Genomic DNA, 7,926 nt, shown 5'->3' with positions numbered 1-7,926 from the left:
TCGGCGAACTCGAATTGCAGGGAAGTCAGTGTGGAACGGTTGAAGAACTGGGCTTCATCAGTGTTGTCTATCTACAACCATCGTTTAGTCCTTTATCCAAGAAATGTGCATCAAATATCTATCACCTGCTTGTATTTCTCCCAAACACTGGGCACACTATTATGCCCAAGATGATAAAGCCTTTGGTGTTACAGAGCTTGTAAACTGTAGGGAAGAAAAAAAATAAAGGGCCAACTTAGAAATACGATGATGGTGACACTGGCAAAGTAGGTCTTTATCTACGTTAGGATAATCTCACTTGGGGTTATGGAAGACGTACATGAGGATATCATGTCTTTTCTAAAACCAAAAGATTATGTAGTCATGTTTGATAAAAGGTAAAGATTAGATAATCTCAAATAGGTAGAAGAAAAATCTATTTTGTTTGTTTACTTTTAATTTCCTTCAGGAAATTGCCATACCTGGATCTTTTAATCTAAGCCAAATATGACATTTGATTTATTTTAAGAATTTATTTAGAAATATGATAAATCCCCCATGTAATATTCATTTTAATACAATCACTCAAATGCACCACTAACTATTCACAGTTACTTTTCAATTATCTCTTTGCTCTTTATATATTCACCAACTTCCAAAAATTAAACCTCAGAGTTAGGCTCTGGGGGTGAATGGAGGAAAGTTTCTGCTTCTGTGGAGTGTACAGTATCATGGAGTTACTTGTGATTTGTTTGGTCTCCATACAAAATTTATCAGTTAAAGTTTCTACCTTACTATATGATGTTTTCCATGCTTCTTATTTATTAGCCTTCATGTGTTGTCTGCCTCCTCCCACTAAAATGGAAAGAACAAGAACCAGGTATCTCTGTTTCTGTTTGGACCCTGGGTGCCTGGAACACTTCTTGACATAGTGTTGTCAATATCTATTGAATGTATGGTAGAGTGAGAGAATGAATGAGTGATTATCATTGAAACTTCATGTTTGTGAATTCAAAATCAGCTATTCATAAAATTGTCATTCATTACCCCGTTGAGATAAGAAAAAATACATTTTGAGAAGAAAAACAAAATGCATTAAGAATAAAAGTAAGTTTATACTCAATATGTGCAGAATATTTGTTTAAGTCACAGACTTACTGTAGAAAAGGGGCTCTCTGATAGAAAAGGTTGTAAGTTTATGATACAAACAAGCTTGAGTGTCTACTGTACATCTACAAGCATGAATAAGGCACTTTCATCGAGGTTCTAGATATCTATTCATTACTAGATGGCATTACTTATAATCTCTCATTTATACAAGTAATCTGTAGAATTTCACAGAATCAGGGCCATCAGCTTTTTCATTCCATGCCACTACTAATATTATCTTTGTTTCCATGACTATACTTGATATTGGTCAGTCTAATTTTGTTAATTTTTTTCTTGGATTTGTTGTCTGCATTCATCCTTTTCCTCAAAATGATTCACCTACGGGCACCTGGGTGGCTCAGTGGGTTAAAGCCTCTGCCTTCGGCTCGGGTCATGATCCTAGAGTCCTGGGATCGAGCCCCACATCGGGCTCTCTGCTCGGCGGGGAGCCTGCTTCCTCTTCTCTCTCTCTCTCTCTGCCTGCCTCTCTGCCTACTTGTGATCTCTCTCTGTGAAATAAATAAATAAAAATATTTAATAAATAAATAAATAAATAAAACAAATAAGTGAGCTAATGAATGCTCAACCTTTGATCTAATATAGCTACATATTATTTCTTCCTTAAATAGTTGCTAAATTAATTAATTATTAATTATCACAAGTTACCAATGACATTTTATCTTTTTCTTCTACGCATCCTTCTCTGCAGCTTCCTTGGCCCTTTTTGCCTGGATGCCAAAAAGCCGGATATCGGTCTGGGCAATGCAAAGACTGGCAAAGCCCCGGAAGTTCCCAGAAGTCTGGAATAACTCGGATGCTCTCTGTCTTCTAGAAAATCTGTGTGGGGATGACCCATCCTTTCAGCTGAGGAGCCAATCTGAGTTCTTCAGCAGGGCTGTCTCCCTTGCTGCGGGCTGAGGGGTCCCTGGGGAAGAGGATGAGCTTGGAAAGGTATTCCTTCCGCTTCAGCCCTGCACAGCAGCCTGCAGGGATGTGGTGGACTTGTTCTACCTTTTTGGATCCACCGAGATCCCAATGGTCTCTGCAACCGTGTGGATGCCAGCCGCCCGCAACTCTTCCAAGCTGAAGCCCCTGCCAACTCGCACTTTGGTGTGATACCTCCCCCTGGGCCCGAAGAGTCTGGACGCTGGGTGCGGGGCCATAGTGCCCGTCTTGGCTTGCTTGGGCTTTGTGTCTGCGGATCTTCTGCCCCAGCTGGTTGAACTACGTGGCCACAGGCCACTGCCAGTCCTTGTGGAAGTGGAGCTTCAGGATCCTGCCATTGCACTCTGGCTCCTGCCTACGGCCTACTCCGAAGGAGAGCAGCCCGCGGAAAAGAACCGGTGCTGCAAAGCACCCTGGGATGGTACTGGTTCTTTATTTTAAAACCAAAAATACAACGACAAAATCAATAGATATATTTATCTCAATAAATTAGAGGAAAATAATTTCTCATGTGTAGAGAAATCAAGAAGAAGATTTAAAAAAAAGTATAGGGGATTACAGAAGAAAAGGAAGCAGAAACTAAAATAAAGGAAAGAAAATTTTGTCAGGAAAAGAGTAAAACTGATCATGAAGGAAAGAAAAAACAAAAAAAGGAAGGCGTTATATAAAAGATGGCCCTGTAATTTTGTTAAAGAAATATGGTTTGTGCATGTGTTTGTGTTTTGTTTTGTTTGCTTTGTTTTGTTTTCTCTGTATGTTTGACTTTCCAGCTACAGAGGGGTTTTTCACATCTACAACCCTCGGACCAAACTGTTTTAGAAAAACAAAAAACCGAGGTAGAAAAATTACTCTTTTGGCCAATATTAGTCTAAAGCCCATTCCAAATCGCTGTCATAATGGCCTACCATACCACTCCTATCTCCGTCTCTTCCTCGTATTCCTTGGGAGTATTTCTTTTCCGATTGCAAAATAAACTTGAAGATCGTGAAGCATTTTCTGGAATATTTCAAGCTTATTTTGGTTACGCCTCATGCTCCTCTCCAACCTAGCAAAGACATAGCCATTACTGAAATGTCACTTCAAACATTTCAGTTCTTTCACAAAGCCAATAAGTAACTAAGTACAGACAGATAGTAAATAAACCCTTTGCAATCTGTCTCCACAGCTTCCAATAACTTTTGTTAGAAAGAAGCTTATAATCATTCTAAATACTTTAAAAAATGTAATGGACAGACTGAAATGGGACAATGTCTTGGGTTGTACGGATGGGCTTTGCTTAGTATTTTGGCGACCATGAAAATGGAGGACACCTTAAGTTACCCTCACCCTCTCCTGAAAAGATGGCGATTCATTGTTCGTTTTCAAAATAGTGATATTTTTCCAGCCCTTGGTGATCAAATGCAGAAAATATGTGAAATTTTGTACATTGACTGTAACAAGAGAAAGGCCTGAATATTAGGATATCACTTGAAGACACTGTCCTTGCAAATCAATTTGAAAAAAGTTTTATTTTGAACACCCTCACTCCATTTTATAGTTCTTCTATTGTCATTAAATAATCATACATCTTTATAATTATTTTTATCAATTTACCAGGTAAATTTCTGTTGAAAAGCACATTACGTAGAACAGATGTGGAAGGCATTTTGCTGGTTTACTAGCCTAAAGTGCTAGAGCAATGGTGACACCTAGTGGAAAAAGAGCAAAACTGATAAAATAATCAATTGTGGCTCTTCAATTTTCATAGATCCTTAGCCACTATAACCCATGAGAAAATAATTATAGTAATAATTAAAAAGTATTATCACTGATGTACTTTGACATATTCAATGATCTGTCTTTCTTGGAGTGTATGTGTGTGCATTTGCAACCAAAATAAGTAGGGATGTGAAAATTATGATTATTCATTGAGAACATAGAAATTCAACTTATTTGTCAGGTAATGAGTAATTTTTCAAATCATAGATATATAAGAATATTATACATTTATTTTAATCTTGGTATTTTCTGTCTTTGTCAGGAGTGAAACCAATTTAAGACCCTCAATCGGTTAAGTTCAACGTAGAAGAATATTGAAGAATCCCTTCCTTATCTTAATCATTAAACTTCCTTATCTTCCTTCTAAAGGCAGTTTTGTTAAAGAATAAAGATGTTTCTTCCATGACCTGGAAGTGGATATGCAAATGTGATGCCAGCTCCTCAGATGTAAACAAAAATGGTTTATTTTTCTATATTCCCTCTACATAGAACTTGGAAATCAGTAAGGTGTTCAACAAATTATTGGTACACAGGTTGATATATGCAAGCCTGAGATCTCTGCTATTAATAGGCTTTGTAAGATATCTAAATTGTAAAATACCACAATATATGTACATTTTAAGCATACATAAATTATATGAAGTTATCTGTATCAGGGTGATGATACGTATAGAGGATAACCAAAGACAATGTATTTTCCTTCCTTCACAATCAGATTTCTGGAAATTTGTTGAATTTCAACTATAGAATCTCATGATGTTATTCAATTATGATATGCTATAATGACATCATGAAACATCACAGTTCTTATAGAATGTAAAAAAATCTTATAACAGTATTCTGAATTTTATTTGTTTTGTTATAAATGGTTACTCTGAAAAAGGGAAGAAACCACGTTCTAAGACATTTTCAGGGTAAACTGCTGGGAAATTTCTAATGTTATTTGGTATCAGCAATTAATTGTGAATTTTTGGCTCTTCGCATCCACCTCTTGTATTATAGAATACAGTTATGTTATTTAAGCACCTAAAAAGAAATGTAGATCACCACATGCCCACACTACTGACACACTAGATCTTTATGGGACCCCAGCTGGATGGGTCCACCCAACCCATCTGAGAGTCTTCAATGGCCACTTCATTTTGTGTGGACTAAGGTTGAACTCTTTCACAAACCATGTGAGGGCTTTTAACACCTGACCCCTACCTTCTCCCCAAACTCCTAAAACAGCCCAACCCTACACATATCACAATGCGGCTCACAGAGAGCTCTGTTCGTCAGTCATATTGTGCTCCATCTTCTGCACATTTGTCCTATTGCTTTCTCTGTGCATGGCATTTCTCTGGTGGAGAGGGAAGGCACGTTGTTGCCAGCTCAAAACAAAAGCAAGTTCTACCTCTAGTTCTGACCATTAATGGCTTTTTATAAATAATGTGTTATCTCTGTGTCTCAATTTCCACATAATGTTTAGATGGCTGAACAAGAAATAGTATGGCAGAAAATAAATGCTCAATAAATATACGAAAAATTGTATTCCTTGAAAAACTTGCTTCAAAGTAACTTTATTTGTAAAACTGCCCTTGAAGCAGCCATGCATGTTAAGTAAATTGACCATGCATCTGTTATGACGCTTCTCACATTACATCATGACCCATGATTCTCAATTATTTTTTTCCTAGCCTGGATCTGAACTCTAGAATTGTGTCTCCAACCACTATACATCATTCTTGAGATGACTAAGTACAGCAAACTCAAAATTTCCAAAACCCAATTATTCATACCCCCCCTTCAAAATATGCTCATCTCAAACTTTATCTGTTTAATAAATGGATTCATCATTCAATCTGTTGCTCAGGCCAAAATTCTGTTTTCCCTTAAGTTCCACAAACATTCCAATACCAAATTTTTTGCTTTATGATTTTTATCTCTAAGCTAACCTTCATAAGCTTTCTCCAAATTATCATCAGCTCTTTATTAAACTTCTATATCAAACTCTTTACTCTTCTCTTTACCTATGCATTTTCTACCTTTAGTAGAAAGGTAGAAAATTATGTGAGATACCTACCCAAATGCTTATGGCTATGTTTATGCATAAGTCATAGGACTCATACCAATATTGGACTATTCATTAGAATAATATCCAAACATCTTATTCTTGGAGGTAAGTTCAGCGTGATCTATCTTACCTCCTTTTCTGAACTTGTGTCTTGTAAGACTCTCCCTAATTCACCACAACTCAGTGCAGTTTCCTCAACGTCCCTTGGGTGTGAGTCTTAGTTCAGACTGCTAGAACAACAACAGATTGAGTGGTTTAGACAGCAACTTATTTCCCATAGTTCCGAAGCTTGGGAAGTCCAAGATCAAAACATTAGCATATTTTGAGTCTGGTAAAAGCCTGCCTGCTTCCTGACTCATAGATAGCTGTCTTCTTTCCATGTCCCCACATGGCACTAGTGGAATGGGAGCTCTATAGAGTCTTTTATATGAGGGCACTAATTACATTCCTGAGTACTCTATCTTCACGAATTACTCACTTCCCAAAGGCCCCATGTCTTAATATCATCATATTGGGGATTAAGACTTAATTTAAGAATTTGGGGGGAGGGACCACAATATTCAGTCTATAGCAGTAGTCAATCTCATTCCCAATTTGGCTTTTGAATATGTTATTCCTTCTGACTAACCTATTTCCCCAGAATTATTCACCAAGTCTATACCCTCATTTCTCTGCTCAAATGGAAATGATAAATCATTGCTGATTACATCACCGCATAAACACCTGAATCTATTTCATTTACTTATTTGTGATTTAAGTATTTTTAAGTATTCCTACTCTTAAAATACAACCTTCTTAAGGAAAGTGCCTTGAAAATTCAATTCATTGCTGCATTTTCAGTGGTTAGCAGAGATTAGGTGTTTAAAAGGTTAACTGTCCTCTCACACTCTCTTTCACTGGCACAGTGAATGGAGTTAATACTTCACATTTTGGAATATTCACATTGTAAAGAACTGTACTTGCAACAAAAAGATTATAACAGTAATATAAGAAAATATTAAAAATGGATTATAATTGTAAAAAGGACCAAGGCTTTACTTTGTCTCTCACAGAACTTAAAACAGATGAATCACAGAATAAGTCTACTTGAAATTTGAAACCAGCCCAAAAAACTCATTCACCGCAGACCTTCCAGTTCTTAATGTTGAATAGCAAGCACTCACTAATCATCTCACACCTATTCACTTACTTTATTTTATTTTTTTTCCTACTGCTCCCATTTTGAGTCAGGCATTTTCACTTCCCAAGTTTGGACCAGTATTTCCTTACATGACTGTGTTCCCATAGCTTTCCATCAGTTTTTGCATCTGCTTTCTGCCTTCTGTCATTGAACCTCCCACTAAGAAACCCAAGTCGCACATTTACCAGAGTCGTTTTCCCCATTCCAATACACTTCCAGTGTGTTTGTTCCTCTTGAAGTTAAAGATTCTCATCTTGATCCACTGTCAAGTAGCCTTTGCAGAAGCTCTTGTCATTTCAGAGAATGATGTGAAAAACAATACACTTTTTCTCATGTTTCTATTAAATATGTCTCCAGTTTAATGAAAAACACTACAAGAAGTGTATAGTTGCAGTGAAGAAACAACACACCACTGTGGTAAAAGCTTAAGCCCTGGCATAAAATAACTGAATTTTCAGATTTCATCCATTAGCAGCTTGATGACTTTGAACAAATTACTTAAATCTTTTAGGCCTCAGTTTCCTCATTGGTAAAATGTAAATACTATACTGATGATGTTATAAATTAAATGCGAAAAATTCTATACTGTCGATATTTTAAAATCAACATTTTATCTTGATGTTATAAATTAAAGGAGAAAGATACATTGTGAAGTGTATAGTATAATGTCTGAATATACTATATACACAACTAAAATTGGATAGTTATTGTTCAAATTTCCCTGAGTTTGATTTTACTTTTTATATTAAAAATACATAAAAATATGTTTTTAAAATACACCATCAAAGTTCCCTTATTTCACTTGTTTAATATTAGAAAAGATAATAACACTTTCAAAATGTTAACAGATTTCCTGTTC

The 7,926-nt window shown here is 36.3% G+C and overlaps 1 pseudogene; it reads right to left on the bottom strand.

Moving 5' to 3' along the window:
- Positions 1 to 1,790: 1,790 nt before the first annotated feature.
- Positions 1,791 to 3,425, bottom strand: LOC111148836 (annotated as a pseudogene).
- Between the last annotated feature and the right edge of the window lie 4,501 nt (positions 3,426 to 7,926).

This window comes from Enhydra lutris, unplaced genomic scaffold (genome assembly GCF_002288905.1).
Source record: "Enhydra lutris kenyoni isolate GAN:26980312 unplaced genomic scaffold, ASM228890v2 scaffoldscaffold21, whole genome shotgun sequence".
In the NCBI taxonomy this organism is placed as follows: domain Eukaryota; kingdom Metazoa; phylum Chordata; class Mammalia; order Carnivora; family Mustelidae; genus Enhydra; species Enhydra lutris.
The sequence above is the reverse complement of the archived record's forward strand: the minus strand, read 5'-3'. Positions and strand labels throughout refer to the sequence as shown.